The 23,371-nt window shown below is 38.0% G+C and overlaps 1 protein-coding gene across 4 annotated transcripts in view; it reads right to left on the reverse strand.

Moving 5' to 3' along the window:
- adarb2 (adenosine deaminase RNA specific B2 (inactive)) overlaps positions 1-23,371 on the reverse strand; it is a 259,292-nt gene that overhangs the window by 196,216 nt on the left and 39,705 nt on the right. The window contains exons 1-2 of one of the 4 annotated variants that reach the window (XM_046370569.1): positions 17,075-17,239; positions 16,326-16,451 (exon numbers count right to left, since the gene is read on the reverse strand). The gene's annotated coding sequence lies outside the window, so the exon portion shown is untranslated. Of the gene's footprint in view, positions 1-16,325; positions 16,452-16,873; positions 17,035-17,054; positions 17,240-23,371 lie in introns of those variants that run through there. The other 3 variants (XM_046370570.1, XM_046370572.1, XM_046370573.1) reach the window with 3 other exon arrangements.

The following is a 23,371-nucleotide window of genomic DNA, read 5'->3' on the forward strand; positions in this document are numbered from 1 at the left end:
TGCTGCTGGTGGAACTAAAGATGGCCACTGGTGGATGGGAGAAGCTGGGTGGGTGGTGAATAAAGTACTGCAGACATGGTTTCATTGATCCAACATCCAAAAGCCATATGTAAATTCTAAAATGCCAAAAATGTCACTTTGATAAAAAAAAAAAAGTATCAGCAGACCCAAAGAGGCATTCAATAATTGTGAATTGTAACTCAAAGTTCCATGATGAATTCATTTTAGATAAACACTATCACATCAATTTGATAATGCCTCCCAAAAGACCTTTACTAAATATGTTTTGACATTAAGCTAATGTCTTGCTCAATTAACATGCACTTCAGAGACTGAACATTGATTCTGTGAATAAACAAAACATTGGCTGCCTACTTGGTGGCAAAGTTTGATGAGTAAAAATTAAAAGTATCCATTTTTATCCTTTAGATATGTTCATTCATTCTAATATTTGCTACTAAACCACTTTCTCCGACTGTCATAGGAAAAATACGAGTCTTTGCCATTCCGCAAAGTCACACACTTGAATACAAGACAGAAAGAAAATCAATATTTGATTATAAAATGTATATTTCTTATCTATGTAGTTACTATCACTACAGGATCTTGCTATCTTCAAAAGCTCAACCTTGACAAGGTTATATGGGATTTACTGATGGTAGCTGCAGGCTGTACTGTTTGAGAAACAACACTTTTGAGACCAAGGGTATGCTGGGAAAATCTGAGAAGAGGGACTGAAAACAAAATGGCTACATCTTGAAGAAGTATAGAATCTTTTGGCAAGGCTGCACATCTGTTAGTGTTACATGGAAGCAGACAACCAAATAAAGAAAAATATTGATGACAAAGCATCGCTCTGCCACCGTGCCTCACAGCATGACAGTGAATTCGTAGCAGACTTCTTTTTTGTCATGACCGTAGCTTAAACTGTGCCTCCACAGGACATTCAGGAAAGGATGCTGCTGCAGTGCAAAAGTGAAAGCTGAGGAATGTTTACTGGTCTTTATTATTGTACCTGAACACTGAACACTGAAATGTCTGCAGAACACAACCTAAAAGTGACAACATCTCAGAATTCAATCATTCTGGTTCCTCCAACAATTCAAAATTCCATGGCTACACTTTTGCCTCCTTATAACTAATTATTTAAGATATATGCAAGCTGTTTAAGGTGGACTTTCTCTGCCACGGTTTCTTATTAGAGCCCCTCCCTTCCCTCCTCCCACCCCAACAATGTAACTCCTGTGATATCAGGCCTGAGCTGCCGTATCAGTATTCCTCACCTCCCAAAATTAAGAATGCAATTACAGTGGCACAAAAGAGGAGGCGATGGCTCGTTCTCCTCTGCACAGCTTTATGATAATTAAGCGACAGGAGGTCAAAGGCAGTATGTGTAAAAGTAATCATTGAGTCACATTTTATGAATTTTAAGTGACCAGATAAAAGGTGAGGTTTGGGGAGTGCCAACTCTGAAGGGAGAAGAAAAAAAAAATCTGCTCTTCTCATATGGCACAGAGGAAATCTAGTGGAAGGATTTCAAACATTTTGCCATTTTCAGGGGACGTCTGTTTGCAAAAGATACCGAGAAGTTCACGACCGGGTCGGAGCATTGGTATGAGGCTGGCATTCATGTTAAAAGAACCTCGTGATGCCATTTCCATCCATGACGAGTACTGCAAAAAAAAAAAAAAAGACAGAAAAAAAAAAAAAGACAGAAAAAATAAACTGATGAGCTGCCCGTTTTCCTAATTTACAACACATGCCACCTCAGTCTCCCCACAATTTACACCGCTGTCTTTGTTCCTGAATTACAATTGCAGTTGGTGAAATGTGTCTGGATTGATAAAGTCAACTCAAATTATTTGCTTAAACTCAAAATGGTGAAATAATCATGAGTCAATATTTGGGCCTCTAGCAGAAATAATGCAGCTCATTAATTATTAATTTAATTTTACTGTGTGTTACTCTCCTGAAGGGAGCACATTTACGATATCTAAAACTGAGACGAGGTATCATTTTGTTCAGCACGTAACTGAGCCTGGTAAGTATAGGTATGGCTAAAGGAATACCAAACATCAGTGGACGTAATCTTATTGTGCAGTGGTATTGCAGAAAACTTCTTCTTAGCGACAATTAACACTTATGCACGGTTTACAAAGCTGAACTTCGACTTGTATGCTCAGAGGTTGCTTTGCTCTTGCTGGTATCAGAATCCAGGCTTTTCAATTCTATGATAGTCCGACGACTTCCAAGATGGACTGAGAATAATCTTAAAAACCACTGGTAGAAGTGTTCAATGGAAACACGACGGTGGAAACATACCATACAGCACTGCAAATAAATGCTAAATAATTGTTTGAGGAAGCTCAAACTGGACAGTGCCAACATTTAGTGCCAGTGCAGGGACTTGTGTGTCTGTAATGTCACAATGCAATATGTTCATGTTCAGTTTTTTTTTTTTTAAGCCATTCTAGCGGCATGGCTGTAGGGATGGCTACGACCATCTGTCAGTCAGTCCATCCACCACTTTCATCAAGCCTGAAATATTTTAATGACTTTAGTAATTCAACTGGCCAGAAGGTGTTGAGATTTTTCACAAAAAAAAATGTCAACCTCACAGTGGCAACAGAGGAGCTCTCAATCTGACTGACCATGCTGAATGGCTAAAAAATGCTGGCATAAGACGTTAAAAGATGATCTCACTGAACATAATCGTGGGAATGGCAGAAATCTCCAATATAAACTGTCTGTGTCTTGACTGGTTTATTTAATTTCAAAATGAATTGGAGTTTAATCAGAGATGGATCCTAAGATGCATTTTATTAGCGGGTGTGAATGGAAACCGACCACAAGCACAACATCTGAAGATACAGTCCGCCTAAAAGAGATTCACGGAGTGTTGGATATTGTTATCAAGAGGATCACTCTATATCTGCTTCTTTTTCTTTGTTTTCCTGTGTCTCAGAAAATTATAATGTATCCAGAACTTGTGAGATTTTATGCTCTGCTTCCTTTTACATACACACACACACAGAAGAGCAAATAATAATGTTAGTGAGTTAGAGAGCACAAATGAGCTTTGTCATAATTAAATCATAATTAGATGAGAACATGAAAATATTCTTGAAGCTGGAAAACAATTACTGCAGAGCACCATTTTTCTAATAGTACCATAATGCATCGGTAGCAAACACTTCTGGCTGTCTGCCTGCAAATACAAATTTCTCTTATAACCTTTGCAAGTTTAATGCCTACCTTGGGTTGCTTTCATTGCCACCAGCAGTTTTAGTATGCAAGAAGGAAAAAAAAAGCTAAGTCTGACTAATTTGTTACTCTGCTTAGATTTACATTCCCTGGCCCTGGGAACAGCCGCTCGCCTGCTCCGGCCCATTTGTTCAGCACTTAATAAATTGCATAGCAGGTTCAGAGAGGTGATATGATTGATCACTAGATATGGTGCGCCCTAGCAGCAATATTTGTCTGAGGACGCACAGAGAATTAGCAATAACGTATAATGTATTTGGGAATTTGACTTTCACAGATGGCATAACTAGGGCAATGAAAGTGCTTTTATTACATGCAATGAGGCTTTGCTGTGTTTTAGTAAAATAGGTTTAGAAAAGAAAGAAGGGGCAAAGCACGGGTGAAGTAATGCTCAGTCATCACACACAGAAAAAAGGCTGACTTTTGTTGTCAAACTTTACTTGAGCATCTGTGATCGCATCCTTACCGTCCGGTGTTTACTTACAAAACGCATTAAATTTAGGCCTTGCTCACTGTTTGGTGAATATCTCCAGCTCAGTTTGGTAATAATACCAAATGAAATTCACCTTAGTCATTCAAATGAAGGGCTCAGTAATCATGGTAATTGTAGATAATAACCCCAGCCTACATTGTAGGGCCTCAGGTTTTCAGCCTGCCCCTCCTGTCACATCGTCTGCTCTCGCTGCTGTTGCCATTAACAGAGAGGGGCTCTGAGGCATTCCCCACTGTTCAGCATGATTAAGACGGCCTCTGACTCTTAACATGCCTTAACATGTCTCCCTGGGTGGCATGTTAAGAGTTAGTCTGTGCCATGAATTTTCACAGCATCAGTTCTAGAAAAAGTTTTTTGGGTTTTTTTTTTTCGTTTGTTTGGTTTTTTTGGGGGTTTTTTTGATTCTACAATGTTTGGAAACATTTCATCGCGTTGTTTAGTACCAAGGTTCTCTACCTTCTTAGTCTGACACACCTTTACAATCCTGTGCACTAAAGTGCCCATTCAAACGCCACTGATGTTTCAAATGTCTCCATTTGAATGTTTCAAATGTCTTCATTTGAACTAATTTTACATTGGGTAAGTAATACTACTTAGTACATAAAAGTGGAAATTTAACATTTAGGTTTGGTTTAGTATCACAATCGTACCATCTGGGGTTGCAATAGCTGACTGCCACGCATTTATTTGAGCTAAATACTTCAACCATTCCTCTTTTACTTCTAGCAATTACATTTATCCAACTTCTCCTTCTGTTTCAATAGTAAACAGTACCTGCTAGTACCCATGTGTAGCAATCACTAACACATTTTTGGAAAATACACTTATGGTATTTGCCTTCTGTTTTCTTTTATATATATACATATGGGCTAAGCTAAAGAACTTTCCTGTTATATTTAATTGATATAAAGCAGGATGTAAAAAAAGCCTCAGCCATCAGCCAAATGCTGGCAACATATTAAAGCGGCTGGTAAATTTCAAACACAAAATAATTTACTATTGAGCGTCTAGTGAATTTGGACATTTATCTGTCAGCGGATGGTGGATGCTCCCAGGGGATGATGGTTGTCCTGCGTCTCAATGTTCAGATCCCTGTTTCTTAATTGATGTTATCCTGCAGACAGGAATATTGATGGCGTGGCTCAGCCGGATTGGCAGCTGCATGAATCGTTATTAGCCAGGTGGTTGGGCACCCCGGTGGGCTGGGAGGAAGTTCAATAGGCTGCCTCCTATAGAGCATTATGCTGCTGGGCCCAAGGGGAGGTGATCACCGCTCAGACAAGAGATAATTAACCATCTGAGGCTGGCAGCCCACAGGCCAGCAGCCAGGTGAGGAGGTGAGAGGGATGAAACTACAGGAAAACATAGAGACGAAAGCAACACTCTGGTGTACTAACACCATGCGGGCAGTTGGTGAATGTCAGGCTGGAATAGAGACCGACTGTATAGGTATCAGACAGGATAATACAGGATGAAACTGTAATGAGGCCTGAAGGGAAACTGAGCTGCTGCAGAAGAAAATAAAAACAGTATACTAAATACAGACAGTAACAATTAGACAGCACATAGGTATAAAATGCATCAAAGGAGAAGAAGACTTGTGAAACCTATATTCCATACCATAAACATATACAACTGTCAACATCGTTACTGGAACACAAAGAGAAGAATCAGGTAATGATGTGTAAACACAACAGCAGAAACATTTAAAATATACATGTTATTTTGCAGCATTTTTTGGAAAAAAGTAATTATACAATGGCCATGGAATTAGAGGTGTATATCAGGGCTGCAACATAACAGCCAAAGTAACTATTACAATATGAATCAAAAAAGGAGCTACAATTTGATTACTGATTTTACTGATTTCAGTGCTGGAATGTAAATGAGTTAAGTACAGTAAATTGTATTGAATGACAAGTTTTATCGACTTGAATACTTTTTTTTTTTCAGAATACTACCCAACAGGATAAAATTTGTACCAATTCTACTGTGTTTTTACTCTTTCAATGCAGGACTTTTATTTGCAGAAGAGTAATCTTAATTTATTGTTCTGCTACTTTTACTTAAGTACAGGATCTAGACAATGAGATTAGTGAAAAAATAACATCCATTCACATAAAGCCCATAACGTTAAGGGCCCCATAGTGTTCTACATCAATTTAAAAACAGTGCTTTCCTGCCTTAGATTCATGGAAAATGATGCCTTCAGAATTTCAAATTAACCGAGAACACATAGTCATATTGAGAAGCAAAGCTTAGCATATTGCCTGACTGTAAATTGCTTAGATGTGGAAAACTTTCACACACCACTGAGTGGGTGCACTTATACTGCGTAGATTTTAAATTCATAGAACTGTGATTTTCCAGCGTATCAGTTTTCCATCTACTACTACAAAGTAAAAGTGAACAACTTCTCAGAATCCAGATGACAGGTAATTATTAACCTGCTGTACTCCATGCTGATGAACCATGAGCCACCGACTCTGCATGCCATTATTGGAAAAATGAAAAATTTAATCTTTTCCTCATGTGTGCATGTTCGTTTTGAACATTCTGGTCAGGGCACTGACTGCAGCATCCATGTCAAGATGAAAGACCTAAAATACCCTGCTTAGCTCAGGTTCCATACTGTACCACAGACGATTAACATAAACACTCACGATATAGCTCAAGGACTCAATTTGTCCTGTTTTTACCGGAGATTGTCACAACCTTGCTAATCCCAACTTTACATAACTGCTTCTGTTTAATCGCATTTGTCAGGGAAGTGAGATGATCATCATCAAACCGACTCATCACAAGAGCTGTCACAGTTTCCACTACTTCTGCCAATTTCAGCCCTTTCAAAACAAGTCTAGGAAGGGCTTTTGCGGAGAGTAATCCATATAGCTTCTGATCACGTGCTCTTTCTCTCACACACACACACACAAAAACTCACACAAAGCTGAGCGTAATAAATCTCACACACCTTATGTCTGTGCCTCCAGGCTGGCAGTGGAAGGTAAACTGAGCAGCAGCTCGGTTGAAGCAATGTGATGGAGCAGACTATTGTTGTGGACATAGGATTAAACACCATGTTCATTCTGTGCTCAACACGGATATTGACTTTGTGTTGTCCTACAGTTCATCCCTTCTCCATGCTGTTGCAATGGCAACTCAGGACTTTAAGCATTACGGTGACACTAATATAGTGGCGTCTCTGCAACCTTTCAAAGTGGACCCAGTTTAATTACTTAATTCACCAGTCGCTCCTATTCATATTCATTAGTCACATTATTGTGGTTAAAAGGGACCTTGATGACAACAAGAATGCCGTCATGCCTCACTCTGTGTTGAGTATTGTTGAAATGGTGACATTTAATCAATAAATGGAAATATCTATTGTTCTAATACTCATCCATCTTAGGTGAATAACACTGCAGGTATCTGTGTATTACAGAGGTCCTAGAGGGCTACAGGGTTTTTTTCCCTTTTTGACAGACCGTAACGGTTTATCACATGTGTCCCTATACTAAAACAATTTGTCAGTCAATCAACAGAAATTAATCAATTACAATTTCAACAAAGTAATTTTTAAAGGCCAAACATAATGACATTATGGAGGGCATAATGTCATACAACTGACTATGTTATAAGGATCAGATAATGCGCATTTATGTCGCAATACAATCGAATATTCTAATCATGTGTTTCTGCTGAAGCTAATTTTATTTTTATTTTTCATTTGGGATGGTGCCCTGCAGCACCCTGCTGAAGACATGATTTACTGCTTGTGACAGTACACAGAACACATGCGAACACCATTCTCCACATAATTTACAGCACAGGATTTTGTGGAGCAGGTCTAATGTGGATAAGAGAAGTGAAATGAAAGTGCAATAAACTTAATCAGTTTAGATGATGATGACCGTATACCACTGCTGCTGGTGGTTCACAGGTACATGTAATGTCAAAAGTGTAATATAATGCGGTACAACAATAGAATTTTTTTCCCCTTTATATATATATATATACAGACAGCGGAACAGACAGAGGTAATGACATGAAAGCACAAAATTAAGTGCAGGTCTTTTTTTTATGTCTAACTCTGCAGTGGAAATGAGTCTAACTAATAGATGAAATTCATTTAAATAAAATAGAACAATATAAGAGGGCTGTAACCAACAATAATCGTCATCATATATTAATTTATATTAGCCTAATTACTATTTTCTTGATTAATTGTTTGGTCTACAAAATGTCAGAAAGCAGATTAATCGACTAATCGTTTTAGCTCTAGTGCACATAGCTTTATGAATCAGACATTATCAGCGGTGCGTATATTTCTAACTGTATGCACACACAAAGTCTTTGCTGTAAACCCAGAAAGGTTTAAGGATCTGATGTCTGGTTTGGTATTTTTCGAGACTTTTCCTTTTCTCAAACCTGTAGAAACCCGAGCACCATGTCTGCATGTACCCATGGAGGGGAGCAGCAGCATTTCAGGCCGGAGTGAGCAACACCTGCTACTTGGCCCTCTCCGGCTCCGGCCAGTGGGACTTGATTAATCATACCATGACAGCCTCTCCACCAAGATACCAAATTTAATTATGAAAGCGATAAATAACCTTTTCTAGGACTGTATAGATCATCTGCTGCTCAGGATCCACAACTGGTGAATTATCTTTCCGCAGGGAGCATCCCATCTTTGGGAGTGGGGTGATAGATTACCGACGTGAGCCTTCTGAGGCTGAAATATTTATTTACACTGATAGTAAAATGCTCTCATTATTAATGTTGTGCATCTTCATGTGGAATTATGATCATTCCAACTTTATTACCTTTTTTAATGAGTAAACAAGAACTGAGTGCTTGATGGTGTTTTGCCAAACTTTTGAAATGCAGTAAACATATTTGTTTATATATAATAAGACTATGCCAGTCTGAGAAGATACATTTACTTGCAGTTCCAAACAAATTACCATCTGATTTATATTAACAATTTTCTTTTCAGTTTACCATCTGTGGTTTGGGAAATGGTGATGTAGCGCATGGACTATTTTATCACCAACAATTACAAATCTTCTCTACTACTATTAATGAAATGCAAATTATTATACATACTTTGAATTTCAAATATAGAACTTTCATGAAAAAAAATCAATAACTTACTTCACTTGCATGGGTTCCAAAAACTTTTTTTTTTTGTTTTATACTCTATACTTTTATACATTATTCTATGTTTTATACTTTTACAGTATTTTCTGCCTATTTCTGGGTTCTCAAGTTATTCAGGAACGACAACGGCTATTTGTGGTGTGCATGCACAGACTGTTGGTGGCACTCTGAAGGCTACAAACAGCAATAAAGGCAAAGTGAATTTACTCTGGATACTTCAGAGCATCAAGATATATCAGTGAAGATCACAAGTGAAGGGAGGACAGGAGGGGAAGGAGGAAGACAGAAATCAAATAAACTCAAAGGCAGGCTGGCAGACATTATGTCCATTTGTCACATCGCAGTGCGCGCAGAATAAAAGGCCTGTATGAATGGAGTCTATTATGGGAAGAGAGAGCCGCTAAGCTGCTTGCCACTGTTGATTTCTTGCAGCAGTCGATAAATTGAGCAAGGCCTAAGCAGGCCGTGTATGTTCCGTTAAACAGCGTGTGCCGCTCGGCGTGTCGCACTTTTCACCAACGCTCGAGCAGTTTCTCATGATTGCTATTCTCTGTATTGATTTGCTGTATTCATGTGCTCACCATGCAGAAAATGCAGAGGAGACAGATGCTGTCTTTTTGGGAGACATAATGGTCCTAATAATACCTCCGGTGATACAGTCCTGCACATTAAACCAACATTAGCACTGAGGGCAGTGGTGGACATCGAATTCCTGTTTCGACGTTTATAGATCTAAACTGAGTTCTGCAGGTCTGAAACCGACATAAAACCAAGCTTTATATCAGCTTCATTTAAATGCCTAAGACTATCAAATCATTTTGCATTATGTAAATGTAGCTTCATTATACAATCGTTACACTTGGGTAAGAGATAAACAACAGTCTAAAAGTATAATGAGAGATTTGTGAATCGCATGTCAGTGTTCAAAGCTTTCTTTCTAAGTTGTGTTGTTTTTAATCAAACACCATTACGGCATTTCTGAGCATACACAGCTTCTCACACAGTTCACAGACGACAAGCAGCACAAAGCGGTATCCTCCAGAACTACTCTGTTTCTATGTGAAATATTTAGTTTGCAGTCTACATGTTCAGAGTGTTGTTTTCATAAATATGTTAAAGCTGGACTTTTTCATGTTAACAAACATCTGTTATATTCAAGCCTTTGCCAAATGAGTTCACATATTGCTGATTAAGCCTATCATCATGGGTTAACTCTCTCTGTATTTCGTAGTATATTGGTGTTTAAATCAGGAGATTGTGGTGAATTTCCCCCGCTGGCATCCTGGTAGTGATGCAGAGACTTGTTTGCTGTTGTAACAGACGTGGGGAGTGGCCATAAAAATAAAGTATAGCTATGGGCTACAGGCAATAGTGACTAGGAGTGTGTGTGGCATCATAAGGACATCAACAGTGTTTGAGTTATTACTCTCATTATCAGAAGGAATAGACAAAAGTTCTACCAGCCAGGTTTAACAAATTGGAAAAAAATGTTTAGAGGTAAATGTGTCGGTAGCATTAGACCAACAACAGACAGTAGTAAATTTCCCTCTTGACCTCAGATACAGTAGTTTTTCATAAAAATATCAGACTTAAGACTTACTGATCTGTCCATTTTAGGTCACATTTAATCATGTGACTTAAATATCAGAAATAAAACACTGATTCCTCTGTGGAAGTTAGGTTTATAAGATTATGATTATTTTCTGGTAATTATTATTGTGATAATTTCACAGTTATTCATTTAGTTAGCTCATAAAATGTGAAAAAAAACTTTCCCATATCCCAAGGCAATCATCATTCAGTCATTCATTCAAGTCATCAACAGTCCAAAACCCAAAGACTCATTTTCATTTATTATCATCATTACATTTAAGCTGGAAGTGGTTTGAGAAATTCATCAAATGATTAATTATTGATTATTCAATTGATAATTGATTAATCAACTAATAGTTGCATCTGGAAGTTGTTTTTGTTTTTTTTTGCCTTTGCTGCCTAATGGAAAACTGGTGAATGTGTCCGTGTTCACTCGGGGTTGTACAGAACGGCAAATCTGCAGTGCTGAACAGACTCCTGACTCCACCTGCTCTCATGGGCACACTGGTGAAGACTTTTTACAGGTTATACAGACAAGAAAACTGTGCCTTTGTGTCTCAGTGGTCATTTCATATATAATGCAGCTCTAATGGGAATTTCCATAGAAGGATCTTATGAGTGGGTGATTAATACATTAGTCACAGAAAATCAATCAGAAGCTTCTTTCTTTTAATAATTAATTAACAGCTTAAGTCATTTTCAAATAATAATTTTCTCATTCCAGAATCTCCAGTGGGGATTTGTCGCTTTAGAGTGAATATCGTTAGGCTTTAGTGTTAGTCAAAAAAAAAAAAAAACAAGTAATTTAATGGTATCAACTGGGGTTTCAGGAAATTGCAATGGACATTTTTCATTGTCAAGATATGACAGAAATATGGGCAAGTACTCTGCTTTGTGAAACATTTAGACTGTCCAACTATGATCACAAGCCTTCTTTGAAGAAACACTGACAAGGATGATGAGGAGGGGGTTTTAGCCAATACTGACCCTCGTCCAGCTCCTCACAGATTTGCCACATTCGCACAAAAAAACAGACAGAAAGACTAAAGTTCCAGTACCGTCCAGTCCGACCTTCATTCTCTTCCATCAAATTTAAAAGGAGCACACTGAGGCCATTTACCTATATTAAAAAAAAACCCTTTCTCTTCAAATAAAAAAAAACAAGAAATACTGTGTAACCTAGCAAATATGTGACCTCTAGCAAGACACCTACTCTGTAACTCAAAAATTTTATGTAAATACACCACCAGTAATGCTTGGTTTGTGTATCATCTAATCTATTTCTGGGTATTAAATCAATCTACTGTGGCCTGGTTTAGTCATACAAAGGTAGTTTATTAAGCGCACAGTGTGAAAACAGAATTTGCCTACAGAGAGCCCGTCCTCTTATTACTGCTGCTGCTCTTATATCACAGCGATACAACCGTGTCGTAAGTAGCGCAACAACATTTCTCCTACGGGTTCCATCAAGTGTCCTGTCTCCTAATTACCAATCTGTGATCTTTCCTCCATCCATTTCTCCCTCCCACTAGACTGCACGCCTCTTCCTCATTATTCACCCTCAATTATGTGAAGAGTTTGTCCTGCACCGCTTAATTACTTCATCCAGGAAGATGATAAGTTAATTTTGTGATTAACCCTCCGACACCTGAGCAGACAAGAATATCTTGAGGTGATTATCATTTTAGTTTGTGTCCCTCCCCAGACTTGCTCTCTGACACTGGGACACTTATTTGCAATGGGGATGTGAATGTCACAGATGCCACACTTCGAAATATAAAAATGGAAATTTTTAAAAGTAAAAACAAGTTGCAATGTTTATTCATAAGTCATTTAAGCCAGATAAGCAGGGTGGACAGAACAATAAACAGCAATTCATTAAATCAGAACATCTTTCTATGGCATAGAAATGAAACCTCCTCGGGGCCTTGGCAGCATTGTCATGCTAAGAAGATGGCAGGAAACAAGTTGCAGGTATGGTTTAATTAGTGCTCAGTCTCGCTGCTGGCTTCCCTTCTTTCCTCTCTCTGTCTCTCCACTGTACCATCTCCTCTGATTACTGACATTACAGCAAATTTGCAGCTGATAATCAGCCTCAGATTCCTGCTAAATTTCTCATTACGCTGTTGGAGATGTCACTTGGGTTTTGAGTTTGCATTAAGAGGGTTTAATCTGCAAATGTTTGTGAGTGTCTGTGTGTGCGTCCATGCTAACATGATGTCTCGAACACATCACAGTTGTCAGGTACAATCTTGTAAAGATTCCCAGGAGGCCACTTGTTTAACAATTACCCTTCATACTTCGTTATTTCATATTGCTGGAGAATGATTACGTTCAACCCTTAGAGCACAAAGCTTGACAGTCTCAGCAATAAGAAAACAGCTCATTAAAGACACAATAAAAAAATCAGTAACTTAGCTCCACTGCCACACTGAAATGAGTGAATTCAAACAGTAAATATGTAAGGAAATAATGGCCAAAAAGATTTTAATTCGATGGGTGACTGCATTATGAAATTTTATCACTATGTTGAAATCTAAATGTCATGGAATATACATCAGTCAAACATTTCACTTTCAAGGCCAAAAGTCTGGTAGTTCGATGTGGCTTGGTCAAATTCAAAATCTGTGTAAAGAAATTCAAACCTGAACATCTGTATAGTGAGCCTGAATGGAATTATTCTGATCTCTGGCCTATTTAAACAAGGTTTAAGGGATCTTAAATATGTGGGACACATTAGCTGTCATTCATCTAATGGTCAAACAACAGTCTACATGTATGCGTTCTTGTATGTAATGTAAACAGAAATCACTTTGTTGAGAGGATGAGGACTAACTGACATGCTTCACATATAAAACTATCTCGAGTAACACTGCATGGAACTGCTGTGTCGCTGAGTGTATACGTTCCCATATCCAATGAAGAGCAGGGCCGTGTTGCTAAAGTTAGCTGGCATCCAGGACCAGATCCCACACAGTGAATTCTCTTATCCTCTCCAAGGTTTCTGTAACTTCATACCACAAAATAACATGTTAACTAGTGATGCGCTTCTTGCTCTTGGAAGAACTACTGCATGTAGTAACGTACACTAATTACCAGGCTTAATGATTGCAGCTTCAAGCACATAAACACACTGTATCATTAATTTCTTAAACTTTGTTTTTGTGTTTTTGGTTTTAGAAAGACAATTCCTAAATGATGCTTGGCTCATAACAGACCATAAACTGAACATCCCTGATGTTCACGTCTGAATTTCACCTATTTTGAGATTTGAATTTGACCAGGCCAATTTTAGCAACCAGAGAGAAACCTTCTTAGGGTATGAGCAATCTGAATACTGGGCACCGGTAAATTTGTACTTGAATTCTGTGCTATGAATTTCAAGTCCACCATTAAGTAGTCGGTGTTGATTCAATTTCACAAGATCAAAATCTTTGCTTCCATTATTTGCCTCAAAACTAAAATGAAAAGTTGATCCATGACAAAAAAAAAGTCAAACAAGCCAATGATAAACAGTAACCTAGATATTAATGCGTAAACAAATGTGAAACTGCACCCATTAATTTTTTGTTCTTGATTAAACTGTGAAACATCACGCTGTGCTCTGCAGAAGTGACTAATCAACTTCCAATCATTAACGGCCCTGTTATCTGCACCTGGCTCCTGAATAAACAAAAATCTAATGCCCCCCTCAATCACTTGAAAGTTATCCCACTGAGTGGCACTTCCATCATCATCAGTGATACGACTGCTGATTCTGGGACCCAAGAGGGAGAAAATTCCCTCCAAAGAAAGCTTGATCAGTTCCCTTTGGGCTAAACATTGCAATTCTTTGAATCACGCTGTTCACTGAATCATAATCACAGCTCAGCTCAATTGGACTCATTGTTGCAGGGCCGGCAAGCCTGTGTTGTCTGCTGATTGATTCATGTCATGTGAGAGCAAGATACTCAAAAAGACCTATCATCATTCATTTGTGTTGGTTTCTGTTTATAGGCTGCTCTCTATTGATGATTACTATATCGAAAGATCTTTAATTAGTGGCTTTTGTGCAGAAGACAAATGAAAAACAAAAGGCAAACAGTGCAGCAAGATCAAAATGAGAAAACGCTTGATGAGTAAACATTTTAATTAGGGTGTTAAATATAAAATGAAAGGTAACATTTCTGAACAAATTAGTCTAAAGGTTACTTTTGTTTGAAAGTGTTCAGCTAGTGATTTCTTTTCCTGTCCTGTCTGTTAGAGTCAGTTGTGTTGTCTGAAACAACACAGCAAAGTCAGCTGTAAATGTAACACATTGTCAATTTTCATTTTCTTTACTTATAATTATACACAATATGATTGTGAGTAATGAGTAAGAATATAGATTTCGAAACACTGGCATTTCAACAGTCAAGGCCTTTAACTGGAAGTGTTTTAAGACCCATGTCATTATTTATTAGTTACCATGGAAAACACATACTGCCTACAAGTAGCCTGGCAACACACTAATGCTCTGGGCTTTTACTATGATTTTCACATCTTAACATATTGAAAATATGTTCTATGTGATATGATATGTTCTGTGAACAAAACTGAATATCTTAGGATTTTGAACTGACTGTCAGACAAAACACACTGAGGTTAATCTGTCTAGCTTTTATATGAATATTTACAGAGTTGATATCTTGGCTCTGACCTGTCTGTAAGGATACACCAACCTAGATTTAACAGAGACCGGGGAGGGACAATGAATGCCTTTTCAGGAAGAACTATATGAAGCGCCAGCTGAAGGTGATTGTGCCAGTAGCAGAGCATGGTGACACAAACCCGCAGCTTTAAGTGGAACATGCTGTGTGCAAGACAACCCTCATGTTTACATGCCTGAAGCAATATTCAATATAGACACACAAGACCCCTTTTTGTATTGAGAAATACCACAAAATCACTGTAGCCTTAACACATTCTCAAACGACCACTTACATTTCACCACCATGTAAATTAACAGCATGAAAACACCTTAATGAACCAGCACAATAATTGAATAAAAATTAGCTGTTGCACTGCAGTGACTTAATTAACAACTAATGGTAGTAATGCAAATATTAGCAAAAAAGTGCAGGAAGAGTAAATAGCACAATATGTTCCCAAGTATCAATGGAGAATACACTTTACACAATTTAACCACTGAACAGAGTCACTGACTCAGGTGTAGCAGCATATATCCCATCAAATTGTGAGATGATTAGTTTATTTCATTTGCTTAAACTTGCATTAACTGATTTTTTGGCGAATTTGGAGGTCAACAGAATAAACAACATTTCAGTAATATGACCTCCAGCACACAAAACACACACTGCCACTGACTCAGAAAAATTAATATAAAATATATTTCAGTATCATTTTATGCTATACTTTCCTTTTTCCTCAACTCAAGCTATTCAGTTTCACAAAAACCCAAATTAATTCCACTTGACTCAAATTTTCTAACTCAAATATGCCATGGTTATAAGATTACCATATTATTATATCAAAATTGTCCAACCCAAAAATACCTATATCATTAAGTAACAATAACAAAAGTTGAGTAGAGAAAACACTCTTGGTAACTTAATAACTCTGTGTTTTCCCCTTTGGACTTTCCTTACAGTCTTTAAGGTTATCACTTCTGAATATGTCTTGAGTTTCTCTCCTTTAAGGCAGCCAGTCAACCAGGGGCCACTTTAAAACAACAGTTTTTCTCAAGTTTGGACGCAATTTAAACAAAAAAAATGACAGGAAAGTGCCAATAACATTGAATCATCTTCAGCTAGGTTTTCTCTGCTCTGGTTCCTACCTTGGACGAGTACAACAACCAGATGTCAATATCCAGACAAGATGAAAGCATCCACAAGCCTCAGAAAAGCCGGTGACAGCAGACGAAACAGCTCCACGTTGTCTACACAAAGAATCCTCCAACAGCCTGGACACATTTAGCACAGCAGTTGGCATACAGTCTGACTTTTCCTCTTTCTGTCCACAAAACTGACACAATATTTTACATTACCAGAACCATTTTCTAACTAAACTGTCTCTTTTATCTTAGTTTTACAACAAAGCACATCTACCCTTTAACATTTTTACAGCACACAGACATTAACTTTAACCACAATTCAAATAGATATTGCCTCGTATGCTTGACCAGAGCAGCCATGCATGTTGCACTGCATGGTAGGTAGCAGTTAAGCTAGCACAGGTGTCCAGCTCAACAGCTCATTACAACATTATTGAGGCCCACTTTACATTAGAAAAATGTTATATCTTGACTGGTTTTAAATAACACACAAGTCAACTCTATTGCGACAAATTTTTAATCCTAACCAGCTTACTTCAGGTGCTTATTACCAGGACGATCCACTTAATTAGAAAGAAACGTCCAACGGAGTTCGTCCACATGATAACTTTCTCCGAACAGCCAACCTACAGCTAAGCAGGTTTCTCTCTTTAGGAAAACCACCAGCTACGCTCAATTTCATGTCTTGGAAACAATTTTTAGAAAAGTCTAATTTCACTAATTTCCACTCACTGAACTTGTGTCCCACACACCTGCCTGATGTGCGCGTTCCCCGTTAGCCGTGTGTGCTAGTGGACGAAGCTTTTGCAGTGCGTAACAGTCAGGAAAGCGTAGACCAATAGCCTGCTTGCGAGGTGTTTAGGGAACATCTGTAAATTGGGAGTCTGAGTTACATTAAAGTGCACAAACTAATATTCGTTCAGTGAAAATTTTCGGAAGAATATTATGCAAATGTGACTCATTGTACCGGGCTGGCCGCTGGGGGTCTCCACTGACTCCTGAGTAACATATCTGTCTGTTGTATGGTGCTGGCAAGCTATTTTAAAAGGTACATAATCAGGAAACCTTTTACAGAGGATTACTAAAAAGTACTTATTAAAAGGAACCAGGTGTTGTGTCCACTACTAGTTGTGCGCAATAATATTAATGTTTTGCTTGTTGTCCTTATCCTCTTTATGTTCTTTTTAAATGAAACTTGCTTACTTCTTCTGACTCACAGGTGAGTAACTGCTAGGTGGAGTCAATGCACCACTACTGACATTGCTTTGGTCCATTTCTTTCCCCAAGTCTGTTTGACCATAGGAAATTGTCAAATTGTCAGTTTTGAGAGGAATTTTAGGGATTTTTAAAAATTATTTATTTATGTATGTCCATTTTGTCCTTCTTTAGATAAAGCCACTTTCTAACGTGTTCTTATGTCATCAGAACTAAGTGATTATAATTTTGGCTCAAAGACCATGCTTAATTTTAACTTATTTCCCTGTGCCTGCCTTTACTTACCGACCAGTTTCTCTCACACGGGGACAATGAAGCTTTATTGAAACATGGGAGTCTTACGCCCTTGTCCTCACTCCACACCTTCTGGCATATCATCCATCCCTATCTGACCCTATGTTCATCCCTTCCTGTTCAACCTCATTTCATTCCACCCTCAGCCCCAAGGGGCAGGATTAAATTTACCCTCCCAGTGAACTCCAAAATTTGAAATAGCTTCCTCATTGGTGAAAACATCATGCTTATATGGGCCCCCCCTTTATGTCAAAGTGTACAGACTGTATCTGACTGAGGTTGCTGTTTTTCCATCCTGTCCATTATATAAACCGATTTGGCCGGAGACCTTCGCCTTGCTGGGAGCCAAACGTGATGTGATGCTGGCTGACACATCATGACGTCCCTCCCCCTACCGACTCCAGGCACTCTAGTGGAGTCTGGTGCTCTACCTCATAGCCTGCAGTTACCCAAATATCACCTCACTGTTTTTTGACAGAGGGAAGAACAGCGTGAGATGTGAAACACAGAAACACAATCATCTGCAGGCGTGGTATTGAAAGAACTCCACCTCTGCATGTTATGAAAAGATAAAGCTGTGTTTGAAGTGTGAAGATAGTGAGAATTAAATGTTACATATATGTTACATGTGGTCAAACAGAACAGGTTAAATGTCTGTGCCGTGTTGCATAGATCTTTTACTCATTAAAAATATCTAGCAGCATGAAAGACATGGGTGAAGCATTACAGGATTTTAATCCGTAGCTAACTATTTAAAATATTTTTTTTTCTGAGAAAAAGTGGGGTATTCCAAAAGATGGGTCTCCTGCAGAGCTGAGTGAGACTCCAGATTTTTAGAAGTCAGAAAGTATGATGATCTGTGTTCACTGTGACACAAAAACATTAATATCACAGAACTGCATGTTTCAAATTCATTTCATTTTAAACAATTAATATATTGTAATAATAAAGATTTATTTACCTCATTTATTTTCAAAAACAAGCATAACCGCCTTTAACTGTATACAAATAACTATATACAAATACGCTGAACTCTTCAATGGTTTACTTATCAAAACGACCTTGTCATGGCATCAACAGGGTGCTCCACAGATAAGCTATACCATAGAAATTTAAAGCAGTGCCTCTGTGTCTCACACTGTGCTGCACCCTGGCAATATGGCGGCCTTAACCGAAGGCAGACACATATATAAATAAATAAGTAAGTAGGAGATGTGCTCTTGAAGCTGTATTACTGGGCTGACGGCTTAAGCTTAGGGAGAGGGAATGAGGGACAAATTTAGCAGCAGATCTTAGAATAACTAGGTGGGGATAAAGCTTATAAAAAGTGCAAATGGCTGCACTTCTGGACGGTGCGCTTAAGGCCGTGAGCTGAAGTGCTGACTTTAATGTTTGTAGTTTTGTGGGGAAAAAAACTTTAATGAACTAATCTATGCATTTCAAACCTCTCAAAATTTGAAAAGGGATTACTGGAATCTTCTCAACCTTTGAGAATGCAACACTAAACTCATCCAGTCTGTAAACAAGAGAGAGAAAATGAGCTTTTGTTCTGCAAGCTTTAAAACTGGATCATTTGGAAAATCCGACTTAGTTCATTATTAAAGGTACAATTTGAAAAATATGATCAGAATTTTAGTTTGAAACATTAAAAAACTAAATTAACATTATCAGCAGAATGTTTAGAAACAACAGTGTTGACACTATGTCACAGATATCTTTGTATTGTGTTGCACAGATATCTACAGAAGTTAGCATGTTTACCAGCTAGTCCCAGTTTATCCTGTTTCAAAATACCACTCCGTACCTCTGAGGCCATAGACCAATAGCACAAATATCATGGCTAGACACCCTATTTTCTGGCACTACTGATGCCTGACCCTCTCTTTCTCCTGTGCCACTTCACAACTGTCCTGTCCCTGCCTACCATGTTTTCTGGTCCCAGTCAGGTGTCTGGCCCCGTTTACAGGGAGGCTGCAGAGCTGGATTGACGCCCCCGATGATCTAAGATTTGCGGTCCAGCTATAGTGTCTCTAGCTCAATGACTAAGTGAGCTAAACTGTATTTATAGCTACAACCAAAGATGACTACAGGAAAGAGTATATGCTGTTTTTTGGAACAGCTCCTTTAATACTGTTTGTTTGTTACACTTCTCATGTTGGTAAAATGTTAAGCTACAGCCAGGAGACAGCTAGTTTAGCTTAGCTGAGTGGAAATATGTTGAAACAGCTAGAATGGTTGTGTATTGAATGATTGTACTATTGCACCATAGTACTGTCTCCAACAACATCTTACACCTGGCCCCCCCACCGGAAAAAAGAAAGACAAATGGGAGGTGTGATTGCACCCTCAGCCTCTGTGACTGTGACATCTGTTCCATGGCAGATACTCTTCCCAGTAGACCTGCACTCTTCCAGAGCTGGGCGTCACCCTCTTCAAACTGCAGACGGAAATGTTCTCTCTCACCCTCCTCCATCTCCTTGACTGGAGTCAATACACTGCTGCTCCTGGAGCTATTACCGATATGCTCCGGCCAAGTGTAAAACCTCTATCTGCCACTTATCAGCACAAACTCTCCTCTATGAAAACTTCCATTATGCCACCCTACTTCCAGTCGTCTTCACTTCCAGCACACATGATATTGAAACTATTTTGGTCCATTTGATGCCTTCCTGAGCGGAGGCTTGATCAGTTAGGAAAGTATCACTAGCAGTAATGGCCATGCTTTTTTTTAGAAACCACAACGCAATAATTCCGCCACAAAAAAATATTGTTTCTTTAAAATGAATATGTTGGAAGATGAGGGAAGCATAATATATCACATTTAGTCAATTAAAGTTAATTTTCATATAAATAAAATACCAGACTCAATTAGAACTTGTTTTCTTTGAAATGGCAAATTTGGGAGATTCATGAGCTTTTTAAGAAAGCAAAATTTCATTACTTTAGATCTCTATTGGGATCTTTATATGCATTCATAATAAAAGAGCCTATTAAAGATTTAAGAAAGAATTTCTGTGTGAAGCCAAATGAAAAGACTCAGTTCTACTCTCTCTCTCTCTCTCTCTCTCTCTCTCTCTCTCTCTGGTTTCAGTTTTACTCGGGGTGTATTGGTAAAACAAACACAGAGGGTTTTCATGAAAAAGACCCATGTGACATGAAAAGTAAAGTCCACCTGTACAAGATAAATACAAGCATGAGTAAGTATGTTAACAGCAGAATCTATGAGACCACATCTTAAGATTACATAAAGGGGGGGCTGAATATGGAGCTAGAGCAGTAACTAAATACTTTGGCATCCAAAACATATTTGGCTCTAAAAACAAAATGTCAACTGGAAAAAGAAACAATGGAATTGAAATATTGGAACTGGAAAAAGTTGTAATGTAATGGCACTGAAACACATTTTAGCACTAAAAATGAGAGAAAAAATAAACACAGGCATATATAATTATTGATTTTTGTTTTATATTCTGACACATTAACTTTAACCTATTATGGTTCTATGTGAAAAACAACACCAAAATTAAAATTATACTTGCAATGTGGGCCTTTTCAGGTCAACTAGTGGAAGTCAGTGTTGTATTCCAGTGCGGTGTTGTCAGAGGCTCCAGATAGGGCCCTGACTGCAAAGACTTAATCATTCCTGGTCACAAGTTTAGATGAAGGTTCTGCGTGCATTAAAGTCACTTTTCACTGCTAGGAAATGTCTTTTATATTGCCTAAGGATGTGATCCACGGGGACTGTATGAACAGACAAAACTAATAGCCCAAAAACTGACCCTTGAGGGACACCATAGTCCATTAAGGAATGATGAAGAAGAAGAACAAGCGTTAAGACCACCAAAAACGGTCTGTTTATAAAGACTTTAAAAGGTTAAAAGCTACACCATTAAAGCCAAACCATTTCTCCAAGTGAATAAAGAGAAATTCAGTGTTCAAACATATACTGAATCTCCTTGCCCTCCTCTCCACTATATTTCACAATACTTGCCAAGGACTGTGTGATTTATCTCTCCTTTAAAGACTAAGTGAGTGTAACAGCTCTCCTATGGCTATTCCATAAACACGGGTTAGCCCCTGGGGTGGCTAATTTTGAATGTAATAATCTATTTAATCACAACTTAACATTATTGATCTTCGTGTTAAAAGCTATTTATGTGAAGGCCTGTGGGCTGATAGAGTGACGGGCTCACTCCCCTCTGTGTCATTTATTTCCTATTCCGCCATGCTGGTCAGAGGCCCGCAGCATTGTGGGGAGATAGCAAATTAAATATGTGTCTGCTGAGAAGAATCATATGTGCTGGGGCTCAGAAAGACGCAGAAAATCAAAAAACTTACAATAAGGCATTTGCTGTAGACTATATTAAAATCACAATAATGTGTGTTTGTTTGAGAAAAGGTTGACATCAAACATGCCCACAATTTATGAGCTGAAATTAAAAAAAAAATCTAAATTATTAAGTCTTGTTATTTGCCACCCGATAATTTGACATATGGTATGACATTAACAGTCTCTGAATTCTTAGCTATGATCATATCATTACGTCACACCAGAAAAGAAAAGATGACTTTTTTAGGGTACTTTTTCAGGGGTATTTTTACTTTTTCAGTCTCACACAAGAGATGCCTGAATCCATTTTTTTTTTTGCTTATTTTAACAGTGGTCAGTATCCTTATATAGCTCCAGTCCCAGGCTCAGCATCACAGACAGAGTGACACACTGTGAGGGCTGCTAAATAAGGTTCTAATTTTACACTGTTAAAATTAGGAGGTTGAAAATTCTGCATTTCAGGCCAACATCCTTGACTAAAGTCTTCAGTTAGGCTACTGTTAAATTAAATAATTAAAAAAATCCAAAAGTCCAAATAATTAATTTCCGCATTTGTCAATTTTTGTTACTTTGTATATAAAAAAGCAATAATAATAATAACAAAGTAACCAAGAACATTTACTAGTAGAACAGTTTTACTCCACTACATCTGTATTTAACAGCTTTAGTTGCATGTTACTCAACGATTTAACCTATAAAACTTTGGTTAATTTTAAAATATGATACATTTTATCATTTAATTGCTGATTCTGTTTGACTTGTGTCGTTTGGGAACCCTTTTCACATTTGAGATATCTGCAGGTTTAATTAGAGGAGGAAGTCACCTCTTTAAAGAACAGTGTGAATGAACAACAAACAAACAAACAAAAAAACAACATACAGCTTGTCCCATGCAATCAAAATGTCTGGAAGAACCAAGATCCTGAACTGATTAGAAATGATGTTATTTGTACCTTATTAAAGCCAAAATCTTGACTGTAGCCACTAAGCTAAAAGTATATATAGCTGGTGTTTTTAAAGTGTAGATTTTAACTCTTTAGGTGACATGCTACCGCACACAGAGCTGATCGAAATCCAAAATAATAATTTATTGGAATTATTGCATTGGAGTCATTTGCAGGAATACTGCATGCCTAAACTATTACAAGTATCTCAGATGGCTGCCTTTTCATTGGATCAGCACTTTGGATAGTGGTTGTGACACACTTGA

The sequence above is a fragment of the Scatophagus argus genome, chromosome 18, assembly GCF_020382885.2.
Source record: "Scatophagus argus isolate fScaArg1 chromosome 18, fScaArg1.pri, whole genome shotgun sequence".
In the NCBI taxonomy this organism is placed as follows: Eukaryota; Metazoa; Chordata; class Actinopteri; family Scatophagidae; genus Scatophagus; species Scatophagus argus.